This window comes from Gossypium hirsutum, chromosome A12 (assembly GCF_007990345.1).
Source record: "Gossypium hirsutum isolate 1008001.06 chromosome A12, Gossypium_hirsutum_v2.1, whole genome shotgun sequence".
NCBI lineage: Eukaryota > Viridiplantae > Streptophyta > Magnoliopsida > Malvales > Malvaceae > Gossypium > Gossypium hirsutum.
In genome coordinates, this window is record NC_053435.1 from 59,527,102 (window position 1) to 59,538,381 (window position 11,280).

Genomic DNA, 11,280 nt, shown 5'->3' on the forward strand with positions numbered 1-11,280 from the left:
TTCAATTTCTCAAAACTTTCTTAGATTCATTGCTCCAAATGAATTGAACGTTCTTTTGTAACAACTTTTCCATCGGCAAATCTATCTTCGAAAATCCATTTACGAATCTTCAGTAATAACCAGCCAAACAAAGAAAACTGCGAACCTCTGACACATTCCTCCGTGCTTTTCATTGAAAATGGTCTCAATCTTTTTCGAATCAACTTTGACTCTATCCGCCAAGATAACATGCCCTAGAAACACAACTTCTGATAACCAAAATCCACACTTGCTAAGCTTTCCATATAACTATTTCTCTCATAACAATTGCAAAATGATTCCAAGGTGTTGCTCATGCTCGGATTCAAATTTTGAATAGATGAAGATGTCATCGATGAAAACTGTGACAAATTGATCCATATATTGTTGGAAGATATGGTTCATGAGATATATAAATGCTGCAGGAGCATTAGTCAATCCAAAAGCCATCACCAAGAATTCATAGCGGCCATAACGTGTACGAAACGTCGAATTAGGTATGCCAGTATCTTTTACTCTTAGCTGATAATAACCAAACCTCAAATTGATCTTAGAAAAGACAGCAGCTCCTTTTAGTTGATCAAACAAGTCATCGATACGAGGTAGAGCTTATCGATTCTTAATTGTCAACTTAGTTATTTGTTGATAGTCTATACAAAGTTGCATCGAGCTTTCTTTTTAATGAATAACACTGGAGCTCCCCAAGGTGATATACTAGGGCGAATAAAGTCACGATCCAGTAAATCTTGCAATTGCACTTCAATTCTTTCAGCTCTGTGGGTACCATACGATAAGGAGACATTGACACTAGAGCCTTACCAGGAAACATTTCAATTGCGAATTTAACCTCTCGATCTGGTGGTAGTCTTAGTAATTCCTCGAGAAACACATCATGGAATCCACAAACAGTTCGAATCTTACCGCTTTAATTATCACCAAAATTCAAGTTGATAACATAGGCTAGAAAAGCATTATAGCCTTGATTGATAAGTTTATTAATTCGAATTGCTGAGATGATACAAGTTAAACCTCTTGTTTGAACACCATTTACTTCAATCATGTTACCATCTTCACTCTGAACCACAAACTTCTTTTTACAGCAGTCTAGAATCACTCCATGTTTAGGAAGCCAATCCATGCCCAAAATCAAATCAAAATCACAAAATGGCATTATCAACCAATCAACAGGGAAGACTATATTCTGTATATCTAACGGACATCGCCTACAAACCTGATCCACTAATACAAAATGCTCCAAAGGACTTGACACAACTATCGATGCCCTAGACATCTCAGATTTTAAACTTTCAGATTTACTAACTCAACATTAACATACGAGTATAAAGATCCCAGATCTATCAAAGCATAAACAGGTTTTGAATGCAATAAAAAGATACCTGCCACAACGTCAGTAGCATCACCATCCTCAGATGTCTGCACAACATAAGCTCGAGCTGGTGCTCTAGCTTTGACTGGTGAGTAACAACATCTCCTCCCTTTCTAACACCACCTCTAACGAAAGAATCACCACGACTTGTTCCACGACCCCTAGATGCAGGTACAGACCTCTAAGAAGAAACATGGGTAGATTCTCATTTCTTGGACACTCACAAGCAAAATGCTCCGTAGATCCACAACAAAAACAAGCTCGAGTTAGCTTCCAACATTCACTATGATGCTTTTTCCCATACTTCTCACAATTTGGAATGTCAATATCTTTGGATAAACCTCGCACACTACCTGTAGATACAGTTGATTGTCGATCACGATTTCTATCGGGTCGGTCAAACTTAAAAGTTGATTTCCAACCACCATGAAATTTTTTAGTTCATTTAGGTTAGATGTGAACTAGCAACTCTAAACCATTTTCCAACAGTGCGAGTAACCTCCACCTTTCTATCAAGATCTAAGGCCTGTTCCACAATCTTTGCCCGTTCTACTAGATTTGTAAACTTTGTTATTCGATGCAATACCAACTGTACCTGAAGGTCATCACGTACTCCACGGAAAAATCATTTGCAAATTCAATTTCGAATGGCACAAATTTAACAGCGTGCTTACTGAGTCATAAAAATTCTCGTTTATAATTAGCCACTGACATCCTACTCTATTTTAACAATAAAAACTCGTCTCTTATCTTCGAGATACAATTCTCCAACGTATTTCTTTTAGAATTCCTTTTGGAAGAATTCCCAATTGGCCTATTTGGTAGGTATGTGGCATGTTACTGACCCCCAATTACACTTTCACATGGGTTGCATTCAAGTTGTTTAGTGGATTCAATCCAAACGTCAACCACTGAGGGATCAACCCCAAAAACTTAGTCTCACCATATCTCTACAATTATTTTATTACAGCCTGTCAAACAATAGGTGCAGGTACTATAGCAGAAGTAGTTACCGCAACACACTGAAAAGCATCAGTGATAACTCGGAGTAAATTTGAATCACCTACTCCTTCATTCTTACTTCACTCAACATTAGGTTGTTGAGCACCAGTTGGGTTAACATTCAGTGTTATCGATTAAATTTCCTCACAATCCTCAGTATACTCATCCCTAGAGTAAAACTCTTCTTCAACTTCATTATCAAATTCGTTTACCATCTTTTAACTATAAAATAAAAAATATATATAATTCTACATCCAAATCCTGACTCAACTCGACTTAACTTTGGCATATACCTCTAGACTCAATTCTGAGCTCAATTTAGTTTGAGAATCAGCTAAATCTGTATCTCTGATACCACTAAATAAAACACCCCTAACCCCTCCCCATCGTTAGATTAGGGTTATGGGCATTATTAAAAAATCAAAACAATTAATCAATAATAATTAAAAATGCAAGCTAATTATTAACATTATATTATACTGTGGCAGGTCATGACAGTCTAAGACTTTCATACTAGAGTCTTACACAGTCGAATAATGAATCAAGCTACGCAATGCTAAACTTGGTATTCCACTGTCTACACTCTTATCACTATTTATCCCCTCTTGAAAGCTAGAAGTTGGATACAAAAAAGGCTATTCCAATTATTAGCATCAGAGTGTTGAACCATACTATGATTACCACTACCTTCGATGATATTAGTAGAATGACCTACTTCACTTAATTCAGGCTTGCTAATTTATTCAAAATCAAAGTAAAAAAAATGCTCTTACAGCCTTTAATACGATTCTAAAGATCCCTAAAACTAGCTTATGAACAAACATGGACTAATTTGGAACAATTCTGAAAGTCTTAGGGAAATCTCAAAAATACTTAGAACCAGGGGACACACGGCCATGTGGCTAGACCATGTGAAACGCCTTAGACCATGTAACTTTGGAAGTTTGGACACACGACCATGTCTTAGCCCGTGTAACTCACTGAGTTGAGACACACAGCCGTGTCCCAACCAATGTCTCTGCCCGTGTAACTCATTGATTGGGGTTACACGACCGTGTCGCAGATCGTGTGGCTTTTAACATGTGTGACTATTCTACACACCCGTGTGCCAGGGCTGTGTACCTCTTGAAATAATCTCACATGGATATGTTGCAGGCTCTACGTCAGCACGTGTGGAATCTACACCTATACTGTTTTACAACATGATCAGGGCACACGTCCGTATGTGTTACACGTTGATGCGTGATATTCGTGACAGATTTTAATTATTTATAATGAATCATTCTTGAAACTAACTATTATCACGATGAAGGCAACTGTACCTATTGAACAGTAGTATAGTTTTAGCAAGGCTGGATTGTCGAACCCAAAGGAACTAAAAGTACTAGTAATGACTGTCTTTTTATTATCTAGCCTAAGAATAATGGGGTTGGTTTTAACTAACTAATTAACTAAACTAAGAAATCACGGAAAATAGAATTGGGGAATTACATTTTGGAAAAATGATTGAATCAAGACAATACCTAAGGAGAAATCCACCTAGACTTCACTTGTTATTTGACTCTAAATCGGACGATTTATTCATTTGACTTGATCCGTAGAAATCCCTAAGTTATATTATTATCCTTCTCGAGACTAACAACATCTAACCCTAGGTTGAATAATTGAAATCTCTTTCTAATTAACTCCATAGGGTTGTATTAACTCGATCTATGGATCCCCTTATTAGGTTTCACCCTAATCTAAAAAAATCTTGTCACCTTATCTCTAGGAGCGCAATCAACTCCGCTTAAGTATGACAAATGTACTCTTAGACAGGGTCTATTCCTCCTCTGAATAAGAGCTTAACTTGAACCAATATCCTGGAATATCAAGACAAGAATTAAGAACACATAATTAAGAACAAGCCAAATATTTATCATACAATTCAGATAATAATAACAAGATCTATCTTAGGTTTCATTCCCCTTAGGTATTTAGGGGTTTTAGTTCATAACTAAAAAGGTAAACATCTTAAAAGAATAATGGATACAAAACATTAAAAAAACCCAAAACTCTTGAAGGGAAATTGAGGGGAGATCTTCAGTCTTGATGATGAATCCGACTTCTGAGATGGATCGATCGGCTTTCCTTAAGCAGTTCCCTACTTCCTTCCCTGTGTGTCCCTTTTTCCTCCTTCTCCAGGGTGTATTTGTAGGCTTTGGAATGCCTAAGAACCTCAAAATTGCCTTTTTTTGAATTGGACTAAACTTGGGCTCGACAGGGACACGCCCGTGTGCGATTGCTTAAGGCCGTGGTCAAGCCTATTAAATAGGCACGGGCGTGTGGTCCACCCGTGTGACTCGTTCTTCGATTCTGCCAAATTGACACGGTCGTGTGGTCTGCCCGTGTGAAAAGGTCTAGGCCGTGTTGATTTCGTATGTTGGCCCATTTTCTCTGTTTTTGGCCCGTTTCTCGTTCCTTTCACTCTCCTATGCTCACCTAAGTATAAAACATGAAATTAAGACATTAGAAGAATCAAATTCACCAATTTTAAGGAAAAATAATCCATAAAATGTGCTAAGCATGGGATAAAAATATGTATGAATTACGATTTATCAAATACCCCCACACTTAAGCATTTGCTTGTCTTCAAACAAAATTCTCAACTTATAATCAAAATAAATTCTTCTCAACTTATAATTTCTATCGATAATATCTCAAAATAATCTATAGGTAATCATACATTGAAAATTCAATTGAAAGAACATCAATGTTTCAAACATTCCAAGTTGAGCATTTTATCATGAAAACATAGGTGTCTCCCCTCATTTAAGTAATTACCTTTGATTCAAAATGTCACAGAGTTTCACATCCTCACTAAAGATTCACTCAAATCACTCTAGGTGCTTAAGGACAATAAATGAAGCACTCAATAGTCAATAATGAAAAGTCATTACCATAGGCTTGCATGAAAATCAGATCTCCACCACTATAAATTGAAATGAAACATCAATCAAAAGGTCTTTAGAGGGTTGTAACGTGGCTTTGGTTAGGTGGTGTGGCACAAGCTGAAAGAAAGGGTTAGAATCGATATTGAATTGAAAAATTGCCTAGCTAGAAAAATAACTAGTCATCAATTGCTACAACAGAGCTTTTTTTCTCAGAATATGGAATTTAACTTCTTTAGCTCAGAAGATCACTACTACTAATATGTATACATGTATATATATATTTAGGAACAAGTCAAATTACAAAATAGAATAAAACATAGTTAAGCAACTATTCCAACTCAAATCTCGACAAAAATAGGGATCAAATTAATTCAGGGGATTTCAACAATAATGAGTTATGGGTTAATATTGAGGGTACATCAATGAATGGGTTGTTAGGCTCAAGGGGGTTCACTAAGGGTTAATTGTGAAGGTAGGCTTTTATAGAGTGAATAGGTTAAACCTAAGTGCCTTTCTCATTTTGATATATCAAATCAAATGGTGTGGTCTTGACATGCATAACCAAGCAAGTTCTAGAATAACAATTCAATACTGACATGCTCATAATGAAAGTGAGCATGAAAGAATTAATAGATGCTGTTGAAGGCCCAAGATCTCACAAAAATTATGGCTTTTTGATGTTTAAACTTGTGAATTCCAACTCAAAATAATACCTAAACTTGGGGGAACAACCTAAAAGTTTTTTAATTCTTCAAAAATCAACTTATCATGCTTGATTCCTTAATGTCGTAAAGTTTAAACAATCAATGCATAAATGCCTATGTTTTAATTCAAGATATATCAATAAACATTATAGACTAATTGGAATTTATTCTAATAATGATATGAGAAAATCACATGAGAATAAAACAAAATTCAGGGATTTTTCTGATATAAAAATGAATACCCCCCACACTTAAGATGTACATTGCCCTCAATGTACAAAGATAGATATATAGAAAAGAATATAAAAATAAGATAGGGAGACAAGTGAAACTTCCTGAGTGATGAATGAATTTCCTTGAACTAGAGTTTTGGAGAATAATCGGCGTGAGGATGGAGGAGGATACTCCGGCGGTGGTAGAGGTTCATTAGTCCATAAGTCCTACGTCAAAAGAATATTATATCTGAAGTTGGTTATGGTCGTGGTCAAGCAGGACATGGTAGTCGTGGAGAACCTTCCCCAGTGGAGTTTCGAGTCCCTGAGTAATAGTGAGCTTTGGAACTCTTTATAACTGTGATAGAATCAGGAACTCTTTTAGAAAATATATAAGGAAGAATAATTACTCGATAGGAAATAGCCAAAATTCAAAATTGTTAAATAAATATTATAAAACCTAATAAAAATAAACTTAAAGAAAAATAAAAAGTAGTCCTAAAGTAGAATAAAAGTAAAAACATAAAATAATAAACAAAAGTTTTTAAACATCTTCATCGCTAGATGGTTCGGGAGGTGGGGGTGGCGATGAGATGTGGAAGTGCTAACAAATCTGGTGTAGTGTAGCATCAATGTGATCGAAGCGCTAAAAACATTGCTACTCGAATTGAGTTAGGCTCTCAGAGATGTTAGCGTATGAAGCCGCCACATGAACTAGACGAGAGGTTGGTGGTGGCTGAGACGGTGGGTCATCGTGACATGGAGGGACATCATCACTAATGTCTTCGAGGGCCTCCTTCTCGGTGGATTGGGCTAGACGGTACTAAAGAGGGAAGGTGCCATGTCGTTTCTCGATCATCTTCATACTTAGCATGCTCGAGATGCCCTATAGGGACATCTGGCCCATGAGAGTGAGGGAGGATGATTGGGCTGCTGTGTTGAGGATCCTGAAGTGCCGAGCCAATTGTGTCACATAAGGCCCAATGGAGATAACCCCCTTCCTATGCCGCTCCGTCTAATGTTGAATGGCGAAGACAATGAAATAAGCAAAGACTATGATGTGCCCATGTGACATACACCATAGAAAGTAGGCATCGTGAGTGTTGATGACGCCAGTGCTCTCTCTCTTTCTTGTTAACGTGTGAACCAAAATGGCGTGTAAGTACCTCAGAGATGGAGGGAGAGCCGATGCCTTGGAACAGCTAGGATTGTAGGAGGCAACGCCGGGGGTGAGGGTGTCCCAACACTTCGAGGGAGAGTAGTGGATGTGGTGGTGGAGAGTGTCGAGGTCGTTCTCAGCCCTAAACAACTCTGTATATAGACCCAAAGCGATTCTGAACTCTGGGACGTTAAATTGGCAGATTAGACCGCCGAGGCAAAATTGGATTGTTCCCGGGTCATCAAAACGGTCCATCACGGTCTGAAGATGGAATGTTGAGCATAGTTTCATATTCAATTCAAGATATATCGGCTCGATAATCTCAATGAAAAGCCCCCAAGGGTTGGTGGTGAGGAAGGCCCGAATTATATCCACGAGTTGGACTTGTTCTAGCGCGGCCCAGTCTATACAGCGACCCACTTCCAAGGGTCGGGCCCATAGAATCTAGAAAAGTTCTTTTGGGGCCAATGAGGAGCTGCAGGAAAGGGTGACGAATTTTCGTGGTAGGACCCGAGGAAGATGATGCTCCCTTCCTTTTCTTCGAAGCAGGGACGTCGGCTTTCTTTCGTTGTGAAGATGACATGGTGTACCTGTAATGGAAATTGAAGTGGAATGTGAATATTTTCCATGATGCTTACATATTAACCTATACTATAATAGCCAAAGTAAATGTGCCAAATAACCCTATGATAATAAGTAATAGAGATATCTAAAGAATGAATTTGTGTGGGGTTAATAGCATGAAACCCATAGAAACAATAACCATGAATGAATGTAGCCTAATATACTGACTAAGAAAATAAAAAAATACAAAAACAAAACTCAAAAATATACATTTATCTACTTAACTATGAATGTGCACGTAAAATAGTCAAATAGAGCATAGTAATCATGAAATGAGTAAGAACTTCAACATAAAAAGGATGATAACTACTCTAGATACGAAGTTTGAGTGATAGAAAGATGAAAATAATATGAAAAGTGCAGATTACTATGATAAATAGCATTAGAAATTAGTAAAATAAAAGAGAAAAGAGCAAACAAACGCTAGAAAGAGGAGAATGAGCGTCAAAAATGGGGTTGCAAGCGGAGCACGGGCGTGCTAGGGAGGCCGTGTGGACTTACAACGGCTAGGGTTAGGGATTTTGGGTGAGGGAGATGATGAATAGTGAATGGTATTTATAGATTTTTGGACACATGGTCAGGGAACACGCTCGTGTTCCCCAATTTTTGCCCGTGTGATTCGCGAATTTTGAATTTGGGCACATCTGACAATTTCCCCAAGCCCGTGTACCTTGGGTGTGTTAGTGCGGACGGCCATGTCGCACAGCCGTGTCTGTGTTTGTTCGCTTCTCCCACGCCTATGTTGTTTTGGCAGGTTCGCCCACGGTTGCTTGGCACGGACGTGTCGTACACCCGTGTTATTTTGACAGGTTCTGCCACGATTTTAAAGCACGGGCGTGTCGCATGCCCGTGTTGTTTTGGTAGGTTTGCCCACGGCCATGTCGCATGGTCGTGGTGATTTATCGTAGCCCGTGCTGGGGAAAATATTTCCCTTATTTCCACACGGTCCTAAGCACACCCGTGCTCTTGGCCGTGTTTGCTTTCGAAAGCCTATGTTCCATGAGTCGGTTAGTATGTTAGATGTAAAAACTAAAATTTAAAGAAATTAATATTGTTAGTGCTCGGGTTGCCTCCCGAGAAGTGCTTATCTATGGTCTAAGCTCAACTTACCTTTCCATTGAATGTTCATGGTGGTTCGAGGAGTTTATACTCCTCATTCCTGCTGTGAATCTCATCAAAATAAGGTTTTAGGCAGGTATTGTTTACCTTAAAAGTGCCAAACTTGGGATAATTTACCTCGACTGTACTGAATGGAAAAATGCTAAGTACTGTAAGAGGGATTTCTTCATTCGGTTTGGAAGTGATAATGTGAGGATCTGTGGCATCTAATAAAACTTTATCTCCAACCTTAAGTTGATTTGGAAAGGTATTGAGCTTGTTCTGGCGTAGTTTTGGTTTATCATGTGGTATCAGTTTATGTGTCTGCCATTCATCTATGTCCTCAATTTGTAGCATTCGTTCTTCTTGAATAGGTCATCTACTATTGCTTGAAAATGGCTCATGTACTTTCTTCAAACTCACTTCCTGCAAAATAGGTTGCACCATATTGTCAGTTTTAGTAGAATGGTTTAGACAATCACCTTCAATTTTTGATGTGTTGCCAGAATTACGAGCTTGAAGGGTGATTGTTTCGTCTCCCACACGATGTGTGAGCTCACCTGTGCCAACATCAATAATCATTCTTGCAGTTGCTAAAAAGGGCATTCCTAAAATCAAAGGGGTGTTGCTATCCTCCTCTATGTCTAGAACAACGAAGTCAACGGGAAATATAAATTTATCGATTTTAACTAGAACATCTTCAATAATACCCCTAAGAAATCTTATAGTTTTATCTGCTAATTGAATGCTCATCCTAGTCTGTTTGGGTTTCCCAATGCCTAGTTGTTTAAACATTTTGTAAGGCATGACGTTAATACTAGCCCCTAAATCAGCTAATGCATTATTAACATCTAAACTACCAATTAAGCAAGGAATTATAAAACTCCCTGGATCTTTCAATTTGTTAGGTAGTTTATTCTATAGAATAGCTGAGCAAACTATGTTTAGCTTCACATGTGAAGCCTCGTCCAACTTCCTCTTATTTGCTAAAAGCTCCTTTAAAAATTTCATTGCGTCTGGCATCTGTAATAGAGCTTCAATAAATGGTAAGTTAATATGTAATTTATTTAAGAGTTTAAGGAATTTACCGAATTGTTCATCTGAACGGTCTTTCCTTGTCGCATTAGGGTATGGCACACGAGGTTTGTATTCTATACTTACCAGTTTCTGCTTATTGTGGTCTACCTCACCTTTACCTTTGCTTATCTCAGTTTCTTGCCTTGGCTCTAGTTCAGGTGTGACTAACCCTTCCTCATCTTGACTAGTAATCGCGTTGAGTTGCTCCCTTAGGTTAGATTCTATATTGCTTGGCAAGCTACCTTGTGGTCGTTCAGAAATCAACTTGGCAAGCTGTCCAATCTAAGTTTCGAGCCCTTGGATCGATGGTTATAAATTTTTGAGTGCTGTCTCAGTATTCTGAAAACAAGTTTCTGACATCAAGATGAATTTGGTTAGCATCTCCTCAAGGTTCAGCTTCTTTTCTTGCTGGTAAGGTGGTTGTTGAAAGCCCGGAGGATGTTGTGGCCTTTGATTTCCTTGATCACCCCATGAGAAATTGGGATGGTTCCTCCAACCTGCATTATACGTGTTACTATATGGGTTATTTTGGGATCTGGAGTTATTGTTACCCATATATTAGACTTGTTCCTCCTCGATGCTAGGGTTGAAGGGTTGATACTCTGTGCATACTCCTCCTCCATTCGAATCACACCTCATCACTGGATGTACCTGAGTAGAACCACACAAACCGTCAATCTTTTTATTTAGAACCACATAAACCGTCAATCTTTTTATTTAAGAGTTCTACTTGGTTAGATAGTATAGTAACCGCGTCGAGGTTGAAAACACTGGCTGCTTTCGTCGGCTTTGTTCTCATAACTTGCCACCGATAGTTATTCAGTGACATCTCCTCAATAAATTTGTAAGCCGCCTTAGGTGTTTTATTATTGATAGTTCCTCTAGTGGCTGCATCAATCATCTGCCGAGTAGAAGGATTCAGGCCATTATGGAACGTTTGAACCTGTAGCCAAAGCAGTAACCCATGGTGAGGGCATCTTCTTAAAAGGTCCTTGTGTCTCTCCCATGCATCGTAGAGTGTTTATAAATCCATCTACACAAAATAAGTGATATCATTACGTAATTT

General features: G+C 38.3%; 1 non-coding gene across 1 annotated transcript; it reads left to right on the forward strand.

Annotated features, from left to right (window-relative positions):
• The first annotated feature begins 11,173 nt into the window (after nucleotides 1–11,173).
• Nucleotides 11,174–11,280, forward strand: LOC121211532 (small nucleolar RNA R71). The gene has a single exon (XR_005906756.1). It is a non-coding gene; the product is annotated as a small nucleolar RNA R71 (small nucleolar RNA).